Below are 12,503 nucleotides of genomic sequence, written 5' to 3' on the forward strand. Positions count from 1 at the left end.
TATATATATATATATTATGATTTTTATCACTACACTACAATGCTGGAATGAATAAATTATTATTAATTTTTCACTTAGATGTAGTAAAGGGAAATGGAATATTATTTGAACCAACATTCAAACTTTTTCAGTCGACTTCTTTGAAGAATTGAGGTTAGCTACGTTCACACTGCAGCCTTAAGTAACCCAAATCCAATTTTTTTGCAAATCTGACTTTTGTTTGGCACTACAGTTCACACTTCCAAATATATGCGACTTGTATTTGATGTCCTGTGTGAACTGCAAACAACCTGAAAACGTCGAGCATGCGCAGTAGAGGGCGCAATAACGTCACCCATAGAGCGTGTTTGGAAAAATTCTGAACGTTACCATTTACATAACCTGCATTTCAATTTTCAATATATAAGTTTACACAGTGATGCAGTAGACGGCACCTTAAAGTTCACAAAATTTTCTTTAATGACAAACAATATTCGCTAATCAGGGTCAAATTTTACCATAAATTTGCACAAGACTGAAATGGTGACTTTAATATTCCCCTACTTGCTTGATGATGATTTACTATTATCCAATAAATATATGTTATTATTAAAACTAACAGTTGGAATAACTCTAATCACTTCCATACAACTGCTCAAATTTCATGGCTATTTTATTACTTAAATATCTTCTGTTTATAGTTTAATGGTTTACAAATAGCCCCTGTAAGAAAATCCACCTTCACCTAAGAAATACTGAACTTCTCAATTTTTCCTAATGGTTTTATTGTCCTTTTATATTACTAGGGAAAAAAAAAAGAAAAACATTGATATCAAAAACCTCTTTTTCAAGGGAGTCCTGGCCGAGAGGAAGCAACAAATACAACACAAAAACCTATTCCTATCCTTGCCCAAAATGCAACAAAAATAAGCATTTAAAAACAAAAAAATCTCTGTGTTGATTACATACTATAGTTGATTTTAAAAAAAAGGGCAGTTGAATTTATTTTGAATAGAAGTTTTCCTCTAGTTGGGATATTTGAGAAAAATGCATGTTTCCTTTTCAAAAACACAACTTTGAATTTGACTGAATGAAAATATGAAACCACTGCTGACTGAAAACATCTTTGGCCAAACTTCACATTTCCAAACTTCATATTTCCATAATCTCTCTATTAGAGTCTTAACTGACTCTACTAAAATCTTTCTTTATTTTCATTATTCATGTCAGTTAGGATTGGTCAGCAATCTAAAGAAAGAAACAGTTTCTAAACAAATGTCTGTTAAAGAAGACTGATTGGATTAACTTTCTCTACGAGTTGTGATTTTATGTTGCTTAGCAGATGTTTTAATATGTATATATTTTGAAATTGATTACTAAAATGTTGGGCAGACAGAAAAATCACCCCTTTTAAACTGTGTTCTCTCGTTTTTAGGGCAGGATTTTGCTGGCATTTCATATACATGACAGCTATAATTTGGATTGTCAATAATGCATCAAGATATTTCTCTTATGGAAAAAGTGTTTTTTGCTATTTTGCAACAGCAGAGCTTAAATCTTTATGAACACAGAGAACAAGTTGACTTAAAGGAAAGTGCATCTTATATGAGTGTTTCTGATGCAACCGTACTTATGAGTAATTAATATTACTGAGAACCATGCTGTACAAACATTAGAAAGAATAGCCAAATTAGATACTTGTAATTCATTGAAGCTAATAACACTTCAAAAGTGGGAATATCTTACAAACTATTTCTAAGCCTCAGCAGGGGGGAGCAGTGCAAAATTAGACAAAGCAGCTTTTAATCTTTTAAATCTTTTCAGACATATCTGTAAAAAATTACCACGACAAGGAAATTTTGAATGGTAAAATATTAATTTTGAATAAAGCAGGGAAAAAATATATATCTGGAGCATCAGGAAGTATAATAAATTATACACAAAGCTGCCCCAAAGCCATACAACGTGAAGGGGAATTCCTTCAAGAGAAAGAGCGTTAAGTATTTAAATAAAGCCGCAGAGCAACAGAATGCATCTTTTTTCCATTTATGTCAAATATACAACACAGTGCTGCAGTGAAAACTAAAGTTTAGTAAAATTCTCATGAATAGACGATTTATTTAATGGTCAGATTTGGACAGAGCAACAAAGACCTGTGAAGTCGAACAATCAGCTTCAACTTTGTTATTCTGTTTTAATGTAGCATTACTTTAGTTTTGTATTCCTTTCAGTGCAACAAAATTTTGCCCATCTCCAGACGTTTTCAGACTTTATGAAACTGAGGACAGCTAAAGCTGCTGGGAATCATTTTAACTGGTTTGCTTGAATCTACTCATATTTTCTTGGGGAAATATGAGTAGTGTTTTGTGTTTTGAGCTCAAGTCACGTGTTCAAGTCTCGTGCCGCTTTGATTGTTCAGCACTGGAGTGTTTTTTTTTCTACATTCCATAAAAAACAACCACGTTACTGTTACATTACTTCAGAAAGATCATACTTGATGCAAGACTAGCAGCGAACCAACCAGAAGCCAGTTCCTGTATACTTAAGACTTCGACACATTTTGCCGTACTGCGCCAACTCTGTGAGCAGCGTGGACTCCGCTTTGAGTCTGCAATGATTCCGCCTCGAGAGCCACAGACCTCCATGCAGTGTGGTACGCCTGAGGATGTAGGGGTCGTTACCATGTTTAAAAAAACATTTGCACTTTGTCTGCATACTGTCAACATCTCTCTTGCTCCCCCTCGACTCCCAACAGTGCTGTGAAACAAACAGCATTTAAAATGTTGGAAGTGTCTCCAACGCTTTTGCAACTGAATGTTGTCAGCCAGTCCAAGAAAAAGTCTCTTAGTTCTCTCTTTCAATAAAACAAAACATCTCAATTTTTTGGGATACTCTGGATCTCTAGGCAACTTTTAAGGCTCCTCATCATCTGTGCAGTCTGTTCCCCCTGCAAGACTTCCATCTCTACCTTCGCTCCAAACTAGACCATCACTCTCCACACAAACACTTGGTTTCCGTTTCCCCCAGTTTCTGTTCATTCCCCACATCAACCAATAGGAACCCTCTATCACATTTGGACGTGTAGCCACAGAAAGCTCCCCAGAACAATCAGCCTAATCTGAAAGACATTTAACAATTTACCAAAAACCTGGAAACTACTTTTGCGACACAATACTTTTCTGACCTCAAAGAACTGAAGCTTTTCTCCAAAATATTATTGCAAAAAACCCAGGAGAAAACTTTTATGGCAAGAATTGTCAACTTCTATGCTTTGCCATCTTTTGCAACAAACAAAATAATAATTATAATTATAAAGTACTTGCTCACACAACCGTACACAGAAAAATTATATTCAATATTAAAAGCTAACGGTATTTTTAAACGGCTGACTCGATTTCTATCATAAATCGATATGAAGCTTTTATTCTTGTTGCTAGACCTTCACAAAAGGAAGCTTTAAGTGTCCTGGAGTTATTTTATTACAGAACTATCACTAATCACCTCACCAGAGAATCCTAATCCCTCAGCTCAGGAAAATGTTGTCACTTAAATCCTGGAAACTGAAGTTCTTCAGGACAAAGACACTAACATAAAGCCTCCAACACAAAATGTTATCCTAAAGCAAAGTTAAACAAACTTGACCGATGCGGCAGGACTGGCTCGTTTAGAGATGATGAGTGCACCTGCCCAGTTCCTCCTCCTGTGGGGTTAGCCCAGCAGATGGGCTGTAAGGAGACCAGGTGATCATTTGTTTCTCTCTGACAGAAATTAGACTGATCGAACAGAAAACTTAGTCGTTGCTTGTAAGAATAAATATGCTCACCTTTCCTTTTCACTTGTCCCTGGAGTTTCATTTTGCTCATAAATATTCTTTTTCAGCATTTTTATCTGGTTTCTTGCACTTTCTCTACTGCATGCAGATGCTGCACCCGTAACAAAACCAAGATTTAAAAAAAAACAAAAAACATCGCATCATCCAGGTTCTTGGAGCTCATTCATTTTAGGTTTGTTGAGATACAAAAAAGGGCTGTAGCACAAATTTAAACCATTGATGCCAAAAGAAAGCATGAAAAGCAGAGACATACGATTTATTTTTACCAAGAGAATACTTTTTTCATCAATTCTATTTCTCCTTGGTAGCTTTTTGTTCAGTGCAGTGGATTTATTTTTCCACTGTTGATGCACAAGTGCATCTTAGTAAATCATAAAATTGCATTTTCTTCTCAGTGATTCAATTGACCCATTTATCATAGTCATTAGAGTGCTCTATTTTTTTTAAAAGTTTTTTTCTGTAGGTTTTAGTCACATTACTCAGACACTAAATGGACAAAAAGAAAAGAGAGGGAAAAGGTCAGGATCTAAACCCCAAATGTCTGTCTTGAGGACTATTAGTTTCTGCAACATGATCATTATTTTAATAATCATGTTAAAATAAGCATGATCATTGTTTTTTTTTTAAATAAACAAAACAAAACAAAAATTCAGTTTTCTCAGAAAATTTTAATCTTACTCAGGACTAATAAAAATAAACTTTTTTTATGGAAATGTTTTGTTTTGGCCAACACAATCATGAAGATGGCCGGTGACTTGACGGTTGTCCCGTAGATAAAATGTCAACAAGAAGCCTCGACAGAATTCGGTATTGAAGCCAATTCAAGAGTCTCAGGGAAATTCATAAGGCGGCCAGAGTCAGAGTTTCAAGAGGCACCATATACAAATGTATTCAGGACATGAACTAAAATTGCTGGATTCTGTGTGCTGAGCCATTGCTAACCCAGAGAAAATGTGAGACGTCTCCTGTTTGGGATAAGGAGAAAAAGGACTAGACTGCTGCTCACGGTTCAAATCCCCGTCTCAGATAAAGCTTAATTCTGGATTTCATTAGGAAATCCAGATGAATTGTAGAATGAGTAGACAGAATTCAATTTGCATCACATCTAGTGTGAAGTTTTCACAGTCAGTGGGGACAGAGGTTATGTGAGTTTTATCAAGTCCAAAGCAAACACAGCCGTCCACCAGGAAACTCTGTGCAGAACTCCATTCTAAACTTTGCTAACAAGTTCTAAGTAAATGCTGAGTTAATTTTTCCAGCTGGGTGTGGCACCTGCCCACACTGCCAAAAGTACCAAATCCTTCTTTAATGACTGTGGTGTCACTGGCAAGAGATAAACCTCAAAGTAAATCTCAGAAGTATATCCAAGAAGTAGAAGAGCTGAAGTTTGATGTAAAAGCAACTTTTCCCAACACCTCAGCAGATCCTCAAGCTGCCACACTCCATACCACATCGCATTGATGCAGTAATTAATCCAAGGTGAGACCGGACCAAGCACTGGTGCAAACACAGTTCAGTATATAGAGAAACTACTTTTCAGAATGCCAACATTTTTATAGCATTCCAAATTTTCTGAGAAACTGAATTTGTTTTGTTTTTATTAGCTCTAAAGTCGATATCATCAAAATGAACAGAAAAACACTTGAAAAACAAACTGTGGAATAAACTGAATTTTTGAAATCAACTTTCCAACAATATTCAAACGTGTGTTTTTTAGAAGAATATGTGGGCTTTTCTAATGTTATTGATTCCAATTTTCTCTAATTGTCATTATTGTTTTCGTAAACATGCTTCACAGCAGGTTAAACAGACAATGGAGTTAAAATAAACGGCCATCTACAGCCTAAAACCATTTGGTTGTCGAACGAAAGTAAGAAAAAGGCACAACATGTACACCCCAGTTTGCCCAGGCTCACAGTTACGCTTCAGTCAGATATTACAAAGGAACCCTGTGTACCCAAACACAAGGTCAGAGCCAGTCTATAGCACGGTGGTGGATTTAATTTTCTTTTGAAACTGTTGTGAGTCTGCTGGCATTATTACAGAGCATTCCAGCCTGAAAGCAATAAGCGTGAGATATAGTACAGCTGGAAACTGCACTCCATAAACATTACCATTGTCATTGCGTTCTGAAAAAAGTTTTTTACTTTGGCTCTTGTTTTTCCCTGGTGGACCTTATTATGAATAACAGATTGTGACGGTTTTAAGACCCCCCAGGAGGGGGGATTTATGAGCTTTAACACAGTACTCTCAAACACTGTTCAGATTTACATCACAAAATCATGATCCATTGTCTTGATTTAAAACTATTAAATGAAACACGGTGAAAAATATTGCAAACGAGTCGCAAGTATTTCAGTAAAAAGTGTTCTACTTCTGATTCAGTTCGGCACACATCAGAAGCCGTGGTGGAGCTCCCTGCCACTCAGTGTCTTTGTTATCTTAACACGGTGTTATTGTGTTTTAGTGAGCAGAATATGTTCCGAGGTCCCAGATCTTACACTGATACACACACACACACGCACACACACACGCACACACTGTACTGACTGTTGATGGCATGTGGTGCGCTGTGGGTAAAATGTCAGGGTACGAAGAACAGAAGCAAAACACGAAAAATGGGAATCTTACCTTAAGAAGCACTTCAGCACGTCAAACTGCAAAGAGAGGGAGCAAAACGGGGAGAGACAAAAGAGAAAGGAGGGAAAAATATTGTAATTAGATCAGTGGAGGCAACACAACAAGTTATAAGGAAAGTTCACAAAGTAGGATGAGTTTATCTATGCTTTCGTTCAATTTTAGAGCATTTCCATAAACCAGGTGTTCATAATCGACAGTTAGGCCTTTACTCAGACAGAAAACATTAAATAATCAAATGCATTTAAAAAATGTAATTGTTGCTCTTGTTTCTAATGTTTTTTTTCAATTAATTGTACAAAAACAATACTCAATGGACAATATCTCCACTTCATTCATGTCCGTCCTGCTATTAGAGGCTTTGCTTAATTTATTCCAAAAGCAAAATCTATAAATTTTCAGTACATTTAATGTTTTCAAGAAGCTTTATGATAGCCATCTTTATCTGTTTCAGAAACACCTCGTGAAGTGTTTGGACCATTATGCTTCTGGGAGCCTCGGTTTGAGTCAAAGAGATCATCAAAGCCCAAAATGAAATTGAAGTCAATGATGGGTGGAAATTCAGCTGTGACCAGAGTGGTACTGTTGCTCTGCCGTCCAACTTTTGGTAATTTCAGAGCAACTGAAAAAAAACCTTAAGCTTTTCTCTCCGTTACTGGCCACAATAAACAGAACGTTTAGAAAAAGACATGACTCAATTACTCAATAACAATTCAACAATAAACAGATACACAGAAAACTAAAGTGACCTTCATATATTCTCTGAATCATGGAAACCGGGAAAGTTTAAAAAAAAAAGTTCCCATTGAAATGCTGCAGACCCTACTTGAAATATATTGCTGCCTTCCCAGACAAATTAGATGTACCTCGCCACTTAGTTTCTGAAAAGGTCACAAAACAAACTGAATGTACCACTCTCTAACAAGAGTCTGAGGAGAACTTAAAAGCACACAGAGTAGTTATTTTATTTAGCAAATGCCGTATACAGTGCTTTTTATATACATTGGAAAGGTTCCACTGGAAGGAAATTAAAATTATATAATTTCATGCAAAGACGACATAAACAACCTTGAGCTAAAATCTTCCAACTTTAGCTGCTGAAGTGCATTATAGCAAGACTTTATAACTATGGGTAATTAATGCATAGTAACATATTGATTTGCTTTACATAAAAAAGGTATGTCCATAGAGATAGCTTAAAATCATTTTATCAGCCTGGATATATGTGGATCCCAGTGTCCTTACTGTCTCAGATGATTACTTAAATGAAAAAATACACATCTCCACACGCAGTAGTTTCTAAGAACAAATGTAACTTTAAAAAATCTGGTCTTAAACTGACTCACTGTTTTGTGTATTTGGGGGTGTATTTGGTGCCACTCATTGAATGAGGCTTTTATAGACTTTATTAAAACACTGTGCAGTCACAACAATCTAGACTGCACAGGAAGAATCAAACTGTCTTGGTGGGCTTTAATGGGCAGGTGTAGAATACAAAATGAATGCCTCCAACAGACTGGAAGGTATGACCACCTCCACACAGTAAAAAAAATACTAAATAATTTTGGCTTTTTTATGAAGATAGTGGGCCATCAAATGTTTTCCAAACCATAACGTTCTAATGTCAGAATATTAAAGATTACATCAAAAGTGAAGTAAAAAGTGTCTAAAGAACACGGAGGACCAGTGCTGTGTTTCAATTTATCCCAAAAACCTGGGCTCGTATATTGGAACAACATCACATTGGATCTGATCACAGTTGTAACCTGTAAAATTACAGCAATTTGCAAATTGCAACACTGGTTAGTCATAAAGGCAGGTATCATTGCATTTCTTCATATGCTATGAAATCAAACAGTAAAAGCACATGATCACAAAATGATATTGTGCATAAGTGTGAATATAGCTTGAGGAAATACAAATGTTTTTTTGTTTTTTTTTTCTGTATGCTTCAGATGTGTGGGAGCCATGTTGGATAATAAACTCGCAGCTGATTAAAGACCTTTAATTTGGTGGAGCTTCAACTTCAGGGAGTTGTTAATTTCCAGCTGGAAACTTGAAAACCTGACTGAGTACAAATAAAGTGTATCATAAAAAAACAATGATCCTTCCACCGAAGGCAGATAAAAAGCTTTGGGTATAGTCAGCTTCCAGAGTGCACTTGCAGGTCATGCTGACATTCACCACATGGGATGTTGTGTTCAAAGTGTTTGATTTTTTTCCCGGATGGCGGTATTAGTAGCTTTGATCCACTCATTTTTGTGGCAAATCTGACAAATTGGAAGCACGGATCTCTTTATCTCTAATCTATGCAAAGACCAGTTTACTCAATACACTTGTTGGCGGTGTTGAGGAACAGTAAACCGATTCAGCGCTGGCTGGGTCTTGTTGACCTGACAGAAATATTCTTACAGTGAAAGTTCACAGATCCACAAAGTATAGCATCCCTCGTTAATATCTTCAGCAAAGTGGCTCCGAAACCTGGCAACAACAACAACAAATGTCATGTTGGTTACAAATAATTCTCTCCCACAACCTTCATAAGAAGACTTGTAAAATATATTTGTAATGAGTATAGTGCGCAAGTGGTTTAAAGTATTTAAAATAGTACAAGCTGTAATTAACCTACAAAGCAACAACATGACACTACATCCATGTGCTTTAAAACCAATCTGACACCCATGAGAGCACGCATACATACACACACACACGCACACACACACACACACTCTCATAAAACACGCACACACAGACATGGTGATCAGATTGTTTCATTAGTGAGGAGCTGATGGATAACCCTCCCAAAGGAGACATTGACCAAGAGGCCATTGATCTACTGAGCTAGGCCAATCTGTGTGCGTGTATGCGTATGTGTGTGTGTGTGTGTGTGTGTGTGTGTGTGTGTGTGTGTGTGTGCATGTGTTTGTGAGAGTGGAAAGTGCCGTACTGATGGAGTCTTTAAGTTGTTAGAGTAAGCACAGTAAATCTAATCCAGCAGTGTTTAATGGGGAGAGAAAGAAACAGGCTGTCGACATATTCATTAGGTCAAATTACTCTGCCCGATCACTGCCATCTCACTCACTCAGTCACCCACCAGAGCAGGAAAGAGCAGCAGTGATATGTTCGTCCTGGCAAACCACTATGAGGGGAATGCGCTTTAGCAGTAGTTAAAAAAGCATATTTATTCCAATTACTGGATGACAACATGCTGCATTTGGAGGCATTGAGTTTCATTTGATCTCGCTCAGGCCTGGCAGAGCACTGAAGTGTAAATCAATCTGGCTAAAACCGGGATCATTAAATTATACAGTCTTATTGATGATTTAATAAAGCTTATTGGGCTCAGGGGGGTGTAATAATGACTTATGGTAATAACACAATGACACAGGCGCATTTTCTCGAACGAGCTTGTTGTAAACATTAACAATCGCAAAAACACGAGAATGCTTTATTTCTGGCAACAAATTACCCTGCCAGGAAAGTGTGGGTGCTTGATCGTTTTTCGTCTTGCATGTGAGTTATATGTAATTAGCTTTCTAGCTTGTTCTCTTACATGGACGTGAAGGTAATTGGAGCTTTTGGACACTCGCTCTCAATCTCTGTCAGTGCGAGCGTGCGCGTGGAAGAGCGCGTTGGGCCTGGGATTGTGGAAGATGGCCAAACCATTACTGTGCGCTCAGCCTGCTCTAAAGCAGCTTGCGATTCATTAGTAATGAGTCCATTTGAAAGCTAAATGAGCGTTTTCGAGTGGCCAAGCGGCGACCTGCGCAGTGATCGTGTCCACTTATCTGCACCGCTTTGCTATTATACCATTAAACACACATACTTTTGCGCACACAGTGAACAGGGGTTCGTTGTGACGTTTACGTAAATTCTCTCTATGTTGGTTTTTGTGTGTGTGTGTGTATGCGTGCGTGTGTGTTCAGGCAGCATGAGAAGCTCACGTGGAGATAATGAAGTCAGTCAGTTGTGCCATTAATTACTGTTTTACACCTGCTTGTCTCAGCCAATTAGATATGCTGACACACAAACACACACCCGTCTTCTTTTGTGACACGCACACAAAGTAAACACGTGTTTTATCACACCAAGATTCACTCCCAAACTTCTAGACACTTTTTTTTTTACATAGACAAGACAAAAATACTTTCTCATTTTCACTTTGAAGAAGGTGAGATGGCACAGCTAAACACAGCAACCCTCTTAGACTCTTCTCTGCTGTACTCCAGTCCTTATGGGTTTCAATTCTACAGTGCAGTGGAGATGGGCCAGTATGAGATTCTAATTGTATGATATTGAGTAACAACACAGCAGTTCCGCAGTATTAACACACAGGTTCCCAAAGTGGGTGGGTATAAAAATATCATGTAACAGTAGCAGCTGTAAGACACAGCTCAGCCTGTAGTTTCTGTCTGCGTGTAGTGAGGACAAAATATTTTCAAAAAAAAAAAAATCTTTGATGTGCTGCTGTTAAGTCCAAAGTTCAGCTACGTGTAACACTTTCTGCACATTGGTGGTTTGAATATAACTCACTCACTTTCAGTGCATTCTGTGTTTTATGGATGGATTATTTCAAATTAACAAAACTAATAATATATAACGATAATAAACATTTACCATAGCAAATATTAAAATGGTAACCCTCTCATCTTTCATTTTTAAGTTGAATTAAAAGGATATCTGAGCAAGACCAGAGAAATGCATTGCACAGAATGTGCTTCATGCATAGACAATCTCACAATCTGCTTTGGCAGCTCATTAACATTTTCTAATCCTTCGTGATTTTCGTATCAGTCAGCCTTGAAAAAAAATAAATACATCGTATCATCATCTAATCACTAATATTTAAATCTGAAAGGAATACTTAGTCATACAGCTCCTGAGATAATACAATGTATTTATTCATTATTAGAGTTATAATAATGCCAGTTTGTTTTTATTTTAACAAATAGACAAAAGGGGAGTAAATAACACAAAAATAGGTGAGGGGTTTGAAATATGTGTCAGTGTCAGCTGGTTTTACAGAATTTAGTTAAAACATTGTCACTTTAATGAGACTGATGGGTATAGTGCTACTTACATTCTTGCAAGCAAGGAGTGATCGACATGCCGCAGAAACAGGTGGGGGAGGCGTTAGGGCTGTGAGTCGCTGCGCTGTACAGTCAGTGGAAAATGTGGTCACTCTGGCATTGTTTTTGGTAGTCTTTAAAATGATTTTACATCAGCAAAACAAAACACTGGGAAAGTTTCGGAAATTTAAACAGCCAGAAAAAAAACAAGGTCACGTTGGTGCTTCCTAGTCTAAAGTGCAGAAATAGTCAGAGGAAAATAAAGCCTTCATACTTGAAACTAGCATTTGTCTACTGAGAAGCCTCCTCTTAGGTTTTCTATCTTCCTGTATTTAAACCGTTTCGCTAGGTGTGTGTGTGTTTGTGTATCCTCCTCGCCCATTTCCTCATAAAAGGCCACAGTCGCTGCTGGCATGCTGAATAAAAGATGACAGAGCAATAATATCAGGGTGATTGCCAGCGAAGGAAACAATGATTTTGTCCAACTCAAATAGGGACAGCAGTTATATCCGAGCGTTCCAAGTCAGCTGCGATGAGATGTTTGCTGTCAAATGAAAACAGTTTCTTCTCCACTACAAGACTAACTCTCCCCCTCTTTCTGGCTTTTGTCTCACTGTCAGGGGCTCTGGTTCTCCCTCTCTCTCAAATCACACACGCACACACACACACACACACACACACACTTAGAACGTAGAGCATATGGCTATTTCGCCCCTCTTTGAAGGGTTGCTTTGAAGCTATGGCATCCGTATCGATCGGTGCTCAGATGAGCTCGCTTCACCAGAGCCCTGCGATTATCTGTCGCTTTATTTCAAACAGAGTGCAGGAGAGGGAGGCTTACGCACCCATCACTCACTCACACTCTCATAGTCAGTTATGCACTTATACATGAGCTGCAGACCCACACACGCACAAACATGCGCACACACACGCACACGAAATTGAGGATAATGAGATGAGCTTACGCACCGAATCCCAATACTTAA

The 12,503-nt window shown here is 37.7% G+C and overlaps 1 protein-coding gene across 23 annotated transcripts in view; it reads right to left on the minus strand.

Moving 5' to 3' along the window:
- ptprdb (protein tyrosine phosphatase receptor type Db) overlaps window positions 1-12,503 on the minus strand; it is a 221,713-nt gene that overhangs the window by 163,948 nt on the left and 45,262 nt on the right. For all 23 annotated transcript variants that reach the window (XM_007551700.2, XM_007551701.2, XM_016671248.1 and 20 more), the window contains exon 2: window positions 6,443-6,468. The gene's annotated coding sequence lies outside the window, so the exon portion shown is untranslated. The remainder of the gene's footprint in view (window positions 1-6,442; window positions 6,469-12,503) is intronic.

This window comes from Poecilia formosa, unplaced genomic scaffold (genome assembly GCF_000485575.1).
Source record: "Poecilia formosa unplaced genomic scaffold, Poecilia_formosa-5.1.2 Scaffold43, whole genome shotgun sequence".
NCBI classification, from domain to species: domain Eukaryota; kingdom Metazoa; phylum Chordata; class Actinopteri; order Cyprinodontiformes; family Poeciliidae; genus Poecilia; species Poecilia formosa.